A 13,306-nucleotide genomic window follows, 5' to 3' on the forward strand; every position below is an offset into this window, starting at 1 on the left:
AGTCAATGGCCCCTCGTCAATTATTCCATTCGTATACTATGGGTGCTGTTGAAAGCTTAAATTTAATTGGCTGATGAATTTTCTAACCATAGGTGTAGCTTGACGTTTGAGTTTGGGGTGGCCAAACCAAGCCAGTCCATTTGTTCAGTCACACTTTAAAACACATTTTAGCCTTTCTATAGTAAACTTACAAATTCACACTCTGTGTTTTTGCTACAATTACACAGAGCAAAAGAAAGCGTGTGAGGTTGTCATGGCAACCAGATACAGTGCACGTGAATTACTTGCACTAGGTCTATTTTTGCTGCACTAGCAATAAACACATTGAAAATAATGCACTATAAACATGTTTGTCAACAGAATATCAAAGTAGGCTTTTATTAAACAAATCAAGGAGTGAATTTCTCACCCACTGCTTTAACACAGATATCTGCTGGACATGATTCAAGGTCAACTCATAATAGCAGGTACACCAACATTTCACAGCCCATTTAGAAAATTTTACTGAAAATTACAGATTAAGCAGTTTGTATAGTAAAATCTATGTCTAGGTCTTTGTTCTGTGTAAATCGTGTAGCATTTGGATGTAAATAGTCCTCTTCCTGACATAAATGTATAACACTGAGCCGCTACAACAGAGTGTCCTGCGGATCACCTTTAAAAGATTGTCCGGTTCTGGAGTCATCCAGTACGGCATCAGTATCAGCCTCTTATCTCTCTTTGTTTTGGTTAGGCCCAGATACAGATATCTCTGCAGATGTTTTACGTTGTAAAAATAGTGAATATCCATTCATGCCCCCTGGCCCCACTCAAGCTACATGGTACTAAGGAGTGTATATATTTCCAGGGAAAAGCAGAGCCAAAGTAGTTTCAGGCAGGGATCGACCGCATTGCAGGTTCGTATCACTTTGTCAAATGATTTCAGTTATTTCAAAAGTCCTTACAGCTGACAACAGCAAAAGAACCAAAACCCCATACAACAACATAGGCCTAATAAAAACGACAAGGGATAGTGTACGGCTGCATGTAAGAGCTCTGATCTCCCTGTCGGAAGGTTATTCTGCGATAACCACCAGCTGGGTGTACATTATCCCGCTTATTTCATGGCTACTTGCAACATAAGTAAATAATTAGACACAAAATCCGGATTTGAGTTGAAATATTTGAACGCAAAGCTTCCGTGAAGACAGCAGTTGGGAGCAAGTGGCAAGTTCAAACTAAATGGACATTTAAGAAATATGGTACAGTCATACCACTTATTACACAACATTTCACCACATAAATAATTAAGGTGATAAAAGATAAATGAGAGAGTGAGTCCGCGATACCAGGATGACATAAAAACAACTGTACACATAATATTGAATTGAGTTTTAATGTTTTATTAGCTAACCAAACACAAAGCTTCCACAAAGAAGAACTGTTCCAGCAAGTTTATAGCGCCGACTTCAGTTAGCTGGATGAGCCTGTGTTATTAGCTTTTACTGGCTGTTATCGAGGGATAACATACCTCAGAATGTCACTAACACATCTCAATGAGTTCCAGGAGGGCTCGCACTTACGTGCTTTAATCATCATGTGTAACCTTAACTTGTGCAAGGATTGGTGGGAACAGTGGCATCATATATAACATTTAAAAATCTATTTAGAATTTTAACAACAAGAAAAAAAAAGAAGAAAAAAAAAACGGGAAAGACGGGGACAGCTAATCCAACTCAAATTCAGTTGTCAGTTAAACTTTGATTGACATCATGGCGAACGTTGCCTCAGCGCAGATGAAGTGAGTAATGTACTGTAAGTTAAGTAAGCAGTGTAATGTAAGGGAGCAATGTAATATAATGTGATATAAATGAGCAGTGTAATACAAATGAGCTGTGTAATAATATAAGTAATGTTGTAAATAGCAGTGGTACTACTAAGTGAGTTGTGTAAATAGTGATTTATGTGACTGCATTTATTTTTTATTAAACTGATTTTAAAGTAAAATGTTTTTTGGAAAACCACATCCTGGCTTCAGTCTTCATTTGCTGCCAAATGTTGTGTCTGAAAGTTTCTCAGTAACTTGTTTATTGTATATTTGCAATCATGCAGATATTCGGAAAAAGCAGGACTCTTGTTTGTGAAATATAACTCTATCATAGGCACATGTTAGGCTATAAAAACTAAATAATTTTGCTTTACTTTACTTTACTTTAAATCATTTTGATGACATTTCTGCCCCACTATGTGTGATTGCTGTAAGACAGGAGAAAGTGCTCAAAAAAAAAAAAAAAAAAAAAAACACTTTAGATCGCATTATTTAGTGGAACATTAATATAAAATAGAATCATCCTCTGTAAAGAAATGAGGCGTGAACATATGAGAATTTATCATTATCTTTCTAAATGTGGCCTCTACTGTGCTAAAGGCTTAATGGAGCTGTTTAAAGTAGCCATGTGATGACAAGGTAATCAACGCAGATGCAATTCAATACGTGTGCCCTTCTTCTATGTGAATTATCATAAATACCAGTTTATGCTGTTTGATTATGACCTCGAAGGTAGCAACTGGAAGCTGTTAGCCCCGGCTCGACTGTTTAGCCCTTGCTTGCACTGTGGAAATGAGGCTAATAATTTCTGATGGGCAACGGCGGGACCCCCTACAAGACGGGGCCCACGGGTTGCAGCCCAGTCAATCCCAATGGGAAGTGCACCCAATGTTCATACTATCCATCCTAAATAGTTTGTGAGATTAAAATAAGTGTCCATTTTTGAAGTGTGGATCCATGCACAATCTAATGGCTAATATTACCCACAATCCATTTGCTTTGACAATGATTCGGTTGAGTACTACAAACTAAGAATCAAAGAACTAAAAGTGTTAAAAAAAAAAAAAAAAACTACAACATGGTGGATGTGTGTGACTGGCAGTTAAGTAGAAAAGGTTTAGATAAAGGGGTTGAGTACTTAATAATCAACGTTTAACCTGGTAAAAAAATAAAATAAAATAAATAAATATACATTGTTACAGTAAATATACAGGTGTGTTGAAGCAAGGTGGAGCTAAACACTGCAGGACACCAGCCCTCCAGGACCGAGTTTGGTGACCCCCTGTGGTAGGAAGTTAAATGAAATGAAAATGTGGAGGATATAAACGGTGACACGATGATTGACAGGCCAGTTTACAAGTGACAATTGTATGTTATGAATTGTGGATAGTATGTCCTAAAGCTTGCCTACTCTTCTACTACACAATCATAAATGTCTGCTTTTTCTTCACCAAAAAAGTACAAACTTTAAGGACGTAGTATAAGAAGGCAAATTGGGATGCAGGACATGTCTCTGACCCAGTTAATCTGCTGGCTTCCATGGCTACATTATGCTGTTTTCCGCTCTCCGGGCATCTGGAATGTCGAATACTATGGTTAAACTGACAGTGGGTGAAATCACACACACAAACCAAAATAAAAATAGTGTTCCTGTGGCTCAGTGGTAGAGCACTGCATTAGCAGCACAAAAGATTTTGGGTTCGATTCCCAGTAACACCCACATACTGGTAAAAAAAATGAATATCCTGAATGCACTGTAAGTCGCTTGGATAAAAGCGTCTGCTAAATGCATGAATGTAAAAACAAACATTCCAACACTGAATGCCACCCTTTCAAAGTAGAATATCTGGCTTTAGCATTGTTTTTAGAAGAAACAAGTAGATGAATTTAGAATGTTTCCTAAATATCTGCGAACATATTATGGTGTTTTTATGCTTTGGTACAGTCAAATAAAATAACATACGGCACCTTTAATATGAATTAAATCAGAAATTGTTCATGTATTTAGCATCTTTATTTGGAACGTAATTAAAATAGAGTGTTTGCCTCTAATTTAAATGGCTACAGAGAATTCGGCCTATAATAGATCCAGAAACATATTTTTCAAATACTCATATTTTTATTCTTATCTCTTGCTTTAAGAAATGAAATAAATATTAACCTAATTGGTATCAATTTGTGAATTAATACTGACTTTTGACAGTTTGAACACTGATGTGTTTTCTAATGTTCTATCCAGTAGTCAACTTTAAGAGAAGTATTTTGATGCAGTTTAGTCTTCTGATGAATGTTTGTAGTAAAGTGGAAATCAGCTTTGTTAACATTAACTGCAGTAAATTATTAATTAAGAATTTTGATTATTGTCAAATTGTATCGATGCTGAAATATAAAAAATGTAACAATAAAAAAATTAAAAAATAAAAATATATTTTCTTTAATATTATTATTACCATTAAAAATGAACTCATTTAATTGATTTTTATTTTCAAATTGTTAAAATATTTCAAATAGTTAAAAAAAAATAAATAAAAGGTAATTGCAAGTTTAAATCTCACAATTCTGAGAAAGAAAAAAAAAAAAGTCAAAATTGGAAGTTTGTGTATGCAATTCTGAGAAAATAGTCAGAATTGTGAGAGTGTAACTCATTTATGAATCTCCTCTGACATGGCTGACAACATCTGTTTGTGAGCATTAGTGCGCAGCCAAGTGTTTAATTATGCCTGCCAGAACACATTGCAACTGTGGCAAAGGTCTCAGCAAGTTAACTTTAGCCTCCATTTTGGTCGCTTGGGGGGTAAACAAGAGATGAACCAGCAAGAAGGGCACATTATTGTGGTGTGCTTCTATTCTTGAAACAGGTCTCTCCTTTACGTATCCTTTTAAAATGCATTGTGCAAAATGCTGTCATATTGCAATGTAATGTCTGTACTTGGCTCATAGAGATAATGCCTCTGATGGTGTATTCTTTTAATCATAAACTGTACTGATGTTTGACTTAGAAGGAAGGTCTTTGATGCAAAAGCAGTGCAAACTGGCCATCAATTTTGTGTTGTGTTCAGTTTGAGAGTCATGGTAAAAATCTCAGGTTTCATCTCGTTCAGGTATGTCACTTAACTGGATGGCTTTGATGTGGGTGTTAATATTCTGTATTGTCCAAACATTGTTTGATTCATACCACAATGGTGCATCCACTGTGCAATTATCCACAGTCTTCCTCTCTCTATGGGAGATGTGAAACTGTTTAAAAAGATCATTCTGTTCAAATTGGGCACATATTACATTCGTTTGAACTCTGTAGTTGGTTAACTTCATTATCAAAGTGACACTTATGAAGTGCATGTCAGTATTGTTTATGGTATAGTGAAGAATAAGAATTGTTATTAGAGGAATAGTTTGCCTAAGATTTACTCACCCTCAGGCTATCCAAGATTTAGATTACTTTGTTTGTTCATGGGAACAAATTTGGAAAAATGTAGTCATATCACTTGCTCACCAATAGATCTTCTGCAGTGAATGGGTGGCCCTCAGAATGAGAGTCCAAATAGCTGATAAAAACATCAAGATAATCCACAAGTAATTCACACATCCATCAATTAACATCTTGTGAAGAGAAAAGCTGCAAGTTTGTACATAACAAATCCATCATTAGGGCGATTTAACTTGCTTCTGACCAAAATACGAGTCCATAATCCAAAAAACAGTGTTTTCCAGTGAAAAGATCCATGCCCTGTTGTCCTCTCTCACATCAAAATTACACCAACATATTTGTTTAGAACTGTTTTTGTTTTGATCTGTGCATATTTCTCTCCTGATTCAGACGAGACCAACCTTGACTTTTCTTCACTGGAGAAAGCAATATTATGGATTATGGATTTTTATTTTGGCCATGAAAGTTTAACTAGGGCTGGGTTGTGCGACACACATTTCACAATTTCAGAAAGCAAATATTTAGTTGGGAAGATATTTCCCTTTAGAGCAGTTACCTCCCTACGGGGTTTATCAGTGTGTTTCTTCATAGTTAATTTTATGCAAGTAGTTTATCAAGCAGATGTTCCCAATCAGCAACTAGCTTTAAATGAAACGTTATAAGTCATACGATGATTTGAATGGCCAAGTGACATTTGTATTCCTGGGAAACATGATTTACCGCCATATTGTAAATCCAAAAAATGTTTGACTATAGAACCACATTGCCACCATCTAAATTATATGATATCTATATAATATATATATATAATATATATATCCTATAGCTCTATATATATATATCTAATATATATCTATATATACACATACACACACACACACAACACATAATAAAACAGAATATAAAGGTAATAATAATAAAAATGAATGGGCGGGGTCATCTGGCTATATAAGCGCACATCGCCATAGAATTCCTCAGGTTACTTCGACTAAAGCGAACGACTGAGTCGTTCAGCTACATAGCATGCAAAGTACTCATATCCGTATCTCAGGGGAACCGAGGTTACGTAATAATTACCCGGGTACGTTCCCTATCGATACTTCACTCGTACTGCGTTTTTAAAGACACTTTGGGGAAACCATTACAATCCTGCTGTTCTATGCTAGAGGAAACGACTAATACTTGAACTTGCCTGCTTAAGCACCCAAGGGGGCCAGTAGGCAGTAGGGCTAAACTCAGAGAGGTCGGCCAAGCCTTGTATAATCAGCCTGAAAATAGTTCAGTACAAGCATCTCGGCAAAAAAAAAAATTGCACGTTCTAAAGCTGCTGGAGTTTCAGAACACACCCACCGATTGCGTAACCGCCATGTACCATAGAACCTCAAAAGTGTGAGGAGCCAAAACAAACTACCCCAGAAAGTTTGCTTTGGTCAGCTGTTCCGAACTACTGGCCTGATTTTGTTCGAAATTACGTCATATCAGTTTTGTTCTTCAAATTTGTTTTAAGTATACGGGGACTTTATGGTCAAATAGAACACAAATGTCGCAAGTGAATAAGAGATACATACAAAAATATGCAGAGCGGGGTTGGGGGGCGGGGGGGGGTGGATGTGGAATGGTCAAGGTTGGGTACGAGTACTGGGATTGAAAAGCTGACAATTCAAAACCAGACCAAAGAGACCACACACTTGATGATTGCAGGAATGATTTTTTACAGTCAACCGTGACCTCTCATGGAGACTCGCGAGATCAAACGTGACTGAGAGGAAAACAAATAGAGCAACAAGCAACGTTTGTCAGCGGCTCTCCTGTCAACGCATTCAGTTTCACAGTGGAAAACAAAGTATCACAAAGAATATGGGTGATGTTCTCTGCTTTCATGTCATTGTGGCTGGCAAAGTTTTCAGCTATAGAAGCACGACACACACGTACGCTTGTTCACGTCACATATAGCTATCGTTTTTTTCGGGTATCCACGTCAGAGGCAGCCCATTCATCAAGAGATTTAAGTTGGGGGACCATTCCATCTCGAGATGGGAGCAGCTAAATAATCATAATGACACAACACAATTAGAGGATTTTTTTGGACCAAAAATGTGTTTGACGACAAGCCTCGAACTTCTGACCACATCACCCCGACTGTTCGGGGAGGCCAAATCGTCCGGCTTAAAATCGTCTAGTGTGCAGCCAGACTTATTCTTATCTGGTACAATAAAAAATAATATTTTTAGTTCTTTTCACATACAGTCATCAAAAAATATTCAGAGCACCGACCGCAACAGTGTGGGCTTCAACCCCAGGGGGTTTTAAAAGGCTTCTTCTTTTTTTTGGCAGAAACGTGCTTCCACAGTAAACAGATTTTGCTGTTTTTTTTTTTTTTTTTTTTTTGGGTTGAAATAGTGTGATAACCATTTAGGTTTGGGTAGTAGTCGTTTCAGTAAAACCACAATTCTGCAATATTCCTATATATTGAAAAGGTTTTAGGTTTGATCCAGCTAGACAATGGGAGATCCTACAAAAGTGTCACATGTGGGCACCAGAGTGACATTTTGGCGGTGCCGGATGTAAAGTAGTGACATACCCTTATGAGAATGTGCTGGCAATATTGTGAGGTTTAGGGGATTTTCCATTGAAAAATTGCAAGGAGAGTTTGTTGGGGAGATTTGGATGTTGACACGTTTTTTTGGATAATACACTTGACTTTTCTAAGTTTTGTGTTTGGTTCTGACAGTGCATCCCAGGTGAGACCTCTCAAGAAATTTGCTAAGCCGAGTGCTTAAATGAGTCCCGTCATAGATCCTGGTTCACGGTTTCCTTCTTTCTCGGACATACAGAGCCGGGGGAGGTATTTACCGCATTTTCTTAAGTTTAGAACTGTGCACTAAATTCATTTGGAGAGCTGCTGGCTGTCTGATGAGAAGTTTTAAGTCATGAAATTCGTTCTAAACCCCACACGACCTATCTTTTGTAAAAACTCTGTTCTTTTTTCCTCTCTGAAATTGTTTTTCTTACCTACACAACTCAATAATGGAGCTGTGTCCTTTTCCTGGGTCCTGGAGTACCCCTTAACCGGCCACAGTTTAGAGGTCTCCGCTCATCAACAAACAACTGATTTGACTTATCAAGATCATTAGTAATAGACTCCCAAGACCTCAAGGTGTTTCTTTCTTGTGTCGTTTTAGTTTCGTTTGTGTGTGTGGTGTGCTCTGTGGTCGGATATAAGAGAGACATCAAAAACGTGTAGTGGTGGGGTCCCCGACCCACCAGGAGTGGTGAAATTGCAAAAGGGCAATTGTTACAACGTTGTAAATAAAACAAAGCTTATTGCCAATTAAATAGTAAGTAAATATAATTCTATAATTCAAAGTATCTGTTTACTTAAAATTTCAATTTCCTAATGTTATAACTGCATTTCCTAATTTATTTTTGCCAGTTAATGTGTCGGAATTTATAATGAATTATGGGTAGTGAAAACACTTTATTTTCATCTTCTTTGTTTTATTCAGTGTGCGCTGTTGTGGGTCGGTTGCCTCATGGGGTTCCTGATGGGTTTGCACTCAACGATGTTTGTGATTAATAATATCACCTCACTAAATTTAATATTTAAAAACCTTTTTCCTGCTTCGTCGTAAGTGCGAGGCTGATGTAGGGTGTTGCCAAGCGATTGCGTCGGTGTGCAGGGTGCTTGCTAAGAAGTAATTAGTACATCCACAAAATGTGTGTGATTATGCCGTGTGATTTATTTGTATTTATTTCGTCTTCTTCAGTGTATGCTGTTGTGGGTTAGTTGCTGGTGTGTTGCTATGTCGGCCCTCGATAGGCTGTCTTGGTGGTTGCCGCTCGTCGCTATGTTGCACTCACAAAGTCGTCGGCAACCTGTAATTATCCCCTGTTCAAAAAAGACACACCATAAAGCTCTGTCTTGTTTCATAGCAATGAGTGTACACTGGTGCTTTGTTGTCGTGCATAAAACCTGCCTGCATACCACAACAAAGCATTATTAACCCATTGCAATAAACAACATGTAATAGAAAATTCTAGCAGCTTAGTGTCCAGACGTCAGACCTTCACCTCAGCAGCGATAATTTTCTTGTTCCCACCGAGGAATCTTAAAACCTACAAAGCCCCGATACTGATTCTTTGATTGTGAGAGGGCCTTTTCACTGACAATTTCTTGCACTACTTTTCACTGGATAGAAAATGACCACCCTGTCATCCTAACTGTCTAGCCTCCTGTTCATGGGTATCGTTTCGTGTTATGCACTATTACTTAAACTTACTTACATTTCTTTATAGATTCCATAGTCACCCAACTAGCTTTCTTTTTGCTTCTGAATTCTTGAATGTTGTTTTTGCCAGGGATTAGGCAACTCTTGGTTCTGGAGGTGCCCAAATGTATCGTCAAAATTTTAGCTCCAACCTCTAATCCAACCACAACCCAAACAAAGTAATAATTGATTGGCCGCGGTTTACATGTGACACTTTTTGCTTACATCCACCCCACAAGGGCCCAAAGCCTTTCCCTGCTCCCAAAAAAATAGTCGTGCTGTTTGAGGAGAGTCTTAAACAAGGACTGGTGGGTAAGTGCGGCCAATGTTCACTTTACATGAGCCCGCATGAAAGGGGAAGTTTATAATGCCAGGACAATTATTTGTGGACACTTTATTTGGCCTGGAAGAAACACCTAGTTCGCATCATGGCCTCCATACGTCTGACGCTATTTCTAACATCACTGGCGGTTTCAGTTTTTTTCTGTAATTTTCCTCTCACAGAACGTTTTTACCGTTGTGTGGTTTTCAATTTCTGATCAAGGGGTTATTACATGTCTCTCGCTCGGGACTTAACAAAGGAAATGTAACCACCCTTTACCCTACGACTCGCAATTGCCTCGTCAGATCTGGCCAATTTCATCCGATTGACGTGCTTTACAGGGGTGACGTTTTTATTCTGATTGTGTCTTCTCGCCCTTAGTACGATCGGATTCCGTAGGGTGTCCACTCGCTCAATGCAGCTAATGTCTAATAGCTCACTAGAAAGCTAACAGGCAGTTGTGTTTTGATTAGGGTGTGGAGATAACTCTGCAGGCATACGTAGCCCCACAGTGACCTGCGTCTTCCATTCCTGATTCATATAAAGACAGATTATAGCGAAAGTTGCATCACAGGGTCACTAGATGGCGAAAGATGAAACTAAACTTAGTGGTTATAAACGACAGCCTGTGTTAAAAAGATTGGCTAAACAGAAGAATTTAATTTTTCAGGTGCTAAAGTATGTTGGTAGTCCAATATGTTCAGTTTGTGTCGTATTTGGGCTGTTATGTAAAAATCCAATGATTAGGTCACTTTAACAGCAACACAAATAAGATATCTTAGGAAGTTTGGTGGCCTTCTGGTTATTGTGTCGGGACTTGTCACATGAGTGTGGTGGGTTCAAGTCTTAGTCCTGGCAGGAAATGGAGTTTGGGTGTAGTTAGAGCACAGCTTGTCCACCTAGGTGCTGCACAACAGATTTACTTGGAATGAGATGTGTAAGCGTGCAATCTTTGTCAGTAAAGCAGGTTCTCTAAGCAATGAGAAGATGATCGTACATCATGTGACTTCTAGAACACCGCCAATAAAGACTGAATAATTGGTACAACATAAGGACGTTGTTGCGATCAAATAAAGGTGGCACGACTCATGTGCCATGAAACATGATCTTTTTTTGGTCGGTTGGAATCATTGTAAATCTGTCAGAACAAAAGATGCAACCCTAATCCCCTATCATTCCAGTAGCATCCAACACGTGCAGAGACATTGATTAATTTTATGCCATGAACAGAAAAAATATTGCGTAATTGTAGTACACATCCCCTGCATTCTCACCTTATTCTATTGCAATGTTTATCATCTATAGCCACAATTGTTCATAAAATTTATTTTATTTGTTTTAAATGAATCACGTCGTCGATGCGAGAGTGTAAGGGTGACCCCGTGGTCGTTGCTGGAAGCCGTATGATGCCCACCCCATGAAATGGTGACCATGCCATAAACCAATTCATAAGCTGCAGAACGTTTTTTTTTATAATACACATTTAAGTGCATGTATTCAAACAGCGCTGCATGAGCTTGTGGGCGCCCAGGATTCAAAGTTCAAAGCACAAGGAAAATCTGCGCTTAATATAGTGTTATTTTTCCTGTTGCTTAGTAACATTTTTTATGAATTGTTTATAAGGCCTGGACACATGGCAATACATGCAACAACCCCTCCTATCTTCCCCCAAATTCCATAATGAGACATTGTTTTATTAATTGCTTTGTTGGTCAACAACAAAGACATTACTGAAGGGCTTTCATGGCGGGTTTTCTGTCACAATAAAAACTGAGAAAAAAGCAAGAAATCAATCACCATTATCTAAGTTATTATCCCTCGTAATTTTAGTTGTTCTGTAAAATAAAATAAACCAAAGCCAATAATAAGGATAATAGCTCCGTTACACAAGCTTATTAAGTGTTTATATATAGCATTGACACGGTTGTCAGACTGGGACTCGCCTCCGCTCTAGTTTCTGTAACCTTGTTTGTACAACAGAAGTCTATTTTGGCTCAGCATATGCTCGCATGTTATTGAGTACTATGTAATCTCCCTAAAAAAAAAAAAAAACAAAATGCAGCCCTCATCAAGAGGGGGTACAAAATGGCCCAAAAAATATTGTACTAACTTTAGGGTTAAGTTGTTTAGAGTTCAATTGTGTTTTATTGGTATAATGTCTGTCTAGACTGTTTAAAAAAAAAGGTTCAGTGGTAATTAAATATTTTTATAATTATTTTTATGAAATTGGGCAAAAAAAGTGGCCAAAAATGGAGGGAAAAAAAAAAAAAAAGCGCAAGAAATCGTCTGTTCGGTATTAGGCTTTTGGCCCAGTGTTTACTTTCTGTTCTGGCTTTCGCGGCCACAAGACTACTTTCATTTTGCGGGATTGACCTATAAGAACTGTTGTGCGATTATAAAAAGCTGTTTTGCATAGCTTGTCGGTGAACAAATGGACTCTGTGTAGTAAATGCTGCTCCATCTGAAAGCACAAAAAATACCACATTTAATAACTTGTTTTTTTACTCCAAACTCAGTCGAGTGTTTGAAATAAATCCTTCCGTGAGATGATGTGTGATATATTACTTACACAGAATAAGGGAATGCATATATTCTCATAGTATTCTAAGCAGTGATAAAGGCTATGTCGATTAGCATTGCATTATTATATACTTTATTATAATAAAAATAATAATAAGACTAACTCAGATAAACCATATATTGTCGTAGTCGTGTGTTTATTAGTCAAGTTGAATCGTTGAGAAAGCAGTTACTGTAAATCTTCTGGTTCTTCATTTCCTGGGTTCTTCTGTGGGTGTATTTGAGTTTCGTGCCCGCGTGACCTCTGGCTTCAGATGGAGCTTACTATTTCTGATCCCCTGACCTGTCGCTTCACTGAACGATATGCATGACACTCCCAGCTTGGCCCTTAATCACGATCTTTTCTATCTTAGCTCTTTGTGATTTTAATTTCGACTAATTGTTCCACCTTCTTACCGACTCCACGACTGAGGTGCCTTTGAGCAAGGCACCGTAACCTCAAAATGGCTGGCCACTGTTCCGGTGTGTGTGTGTCACTACTCACCGCTGTGTGTGTGTACTTGGATGGGTTTAATGCAGAGCACAAATTATGAATTTGGACATCATACCTGGCTAAGGCTGACATGTCACTTTGTTACTTTAAGACTTTGTTTTCAATTAATGTACCTTTATTATGAGTGTATTATTTTATCTTAATACAATTGGCAGGTTTATTTATTTATTTACTCTATTACATAATCATGAAACAAAAAAAAATACATTTATGTTCATGATACAATCTACAAAAACTTAATTAAACTTATCATATGCAGCATTGCTTAAGTATCTTGTTTTTTACATTGAGAATTATTATTTATTTTTTAAATTAATAATTATTTTAAAATTAATTTATTCATTGTCAACTAATTAATTATTTTATTTTATTTTTTTTTATTTTATTTTATTTGACAAAGGAAAAGTTT

This window comes from Cyprinus carpio, chromosome A1, assembly GCF_018340385.1.
Source record: "Cyprinus carpio isolate SPL01 chromosome A1, ASM1834038v1, whole genome shotgun sequence".
NCBI classification, from domain to species: Eukaryota; Metazoa; Chordata; class Actinopteri; order Cypriniformes; family Cyprinidae; genus Cyprinus; species Cyprinus carpio.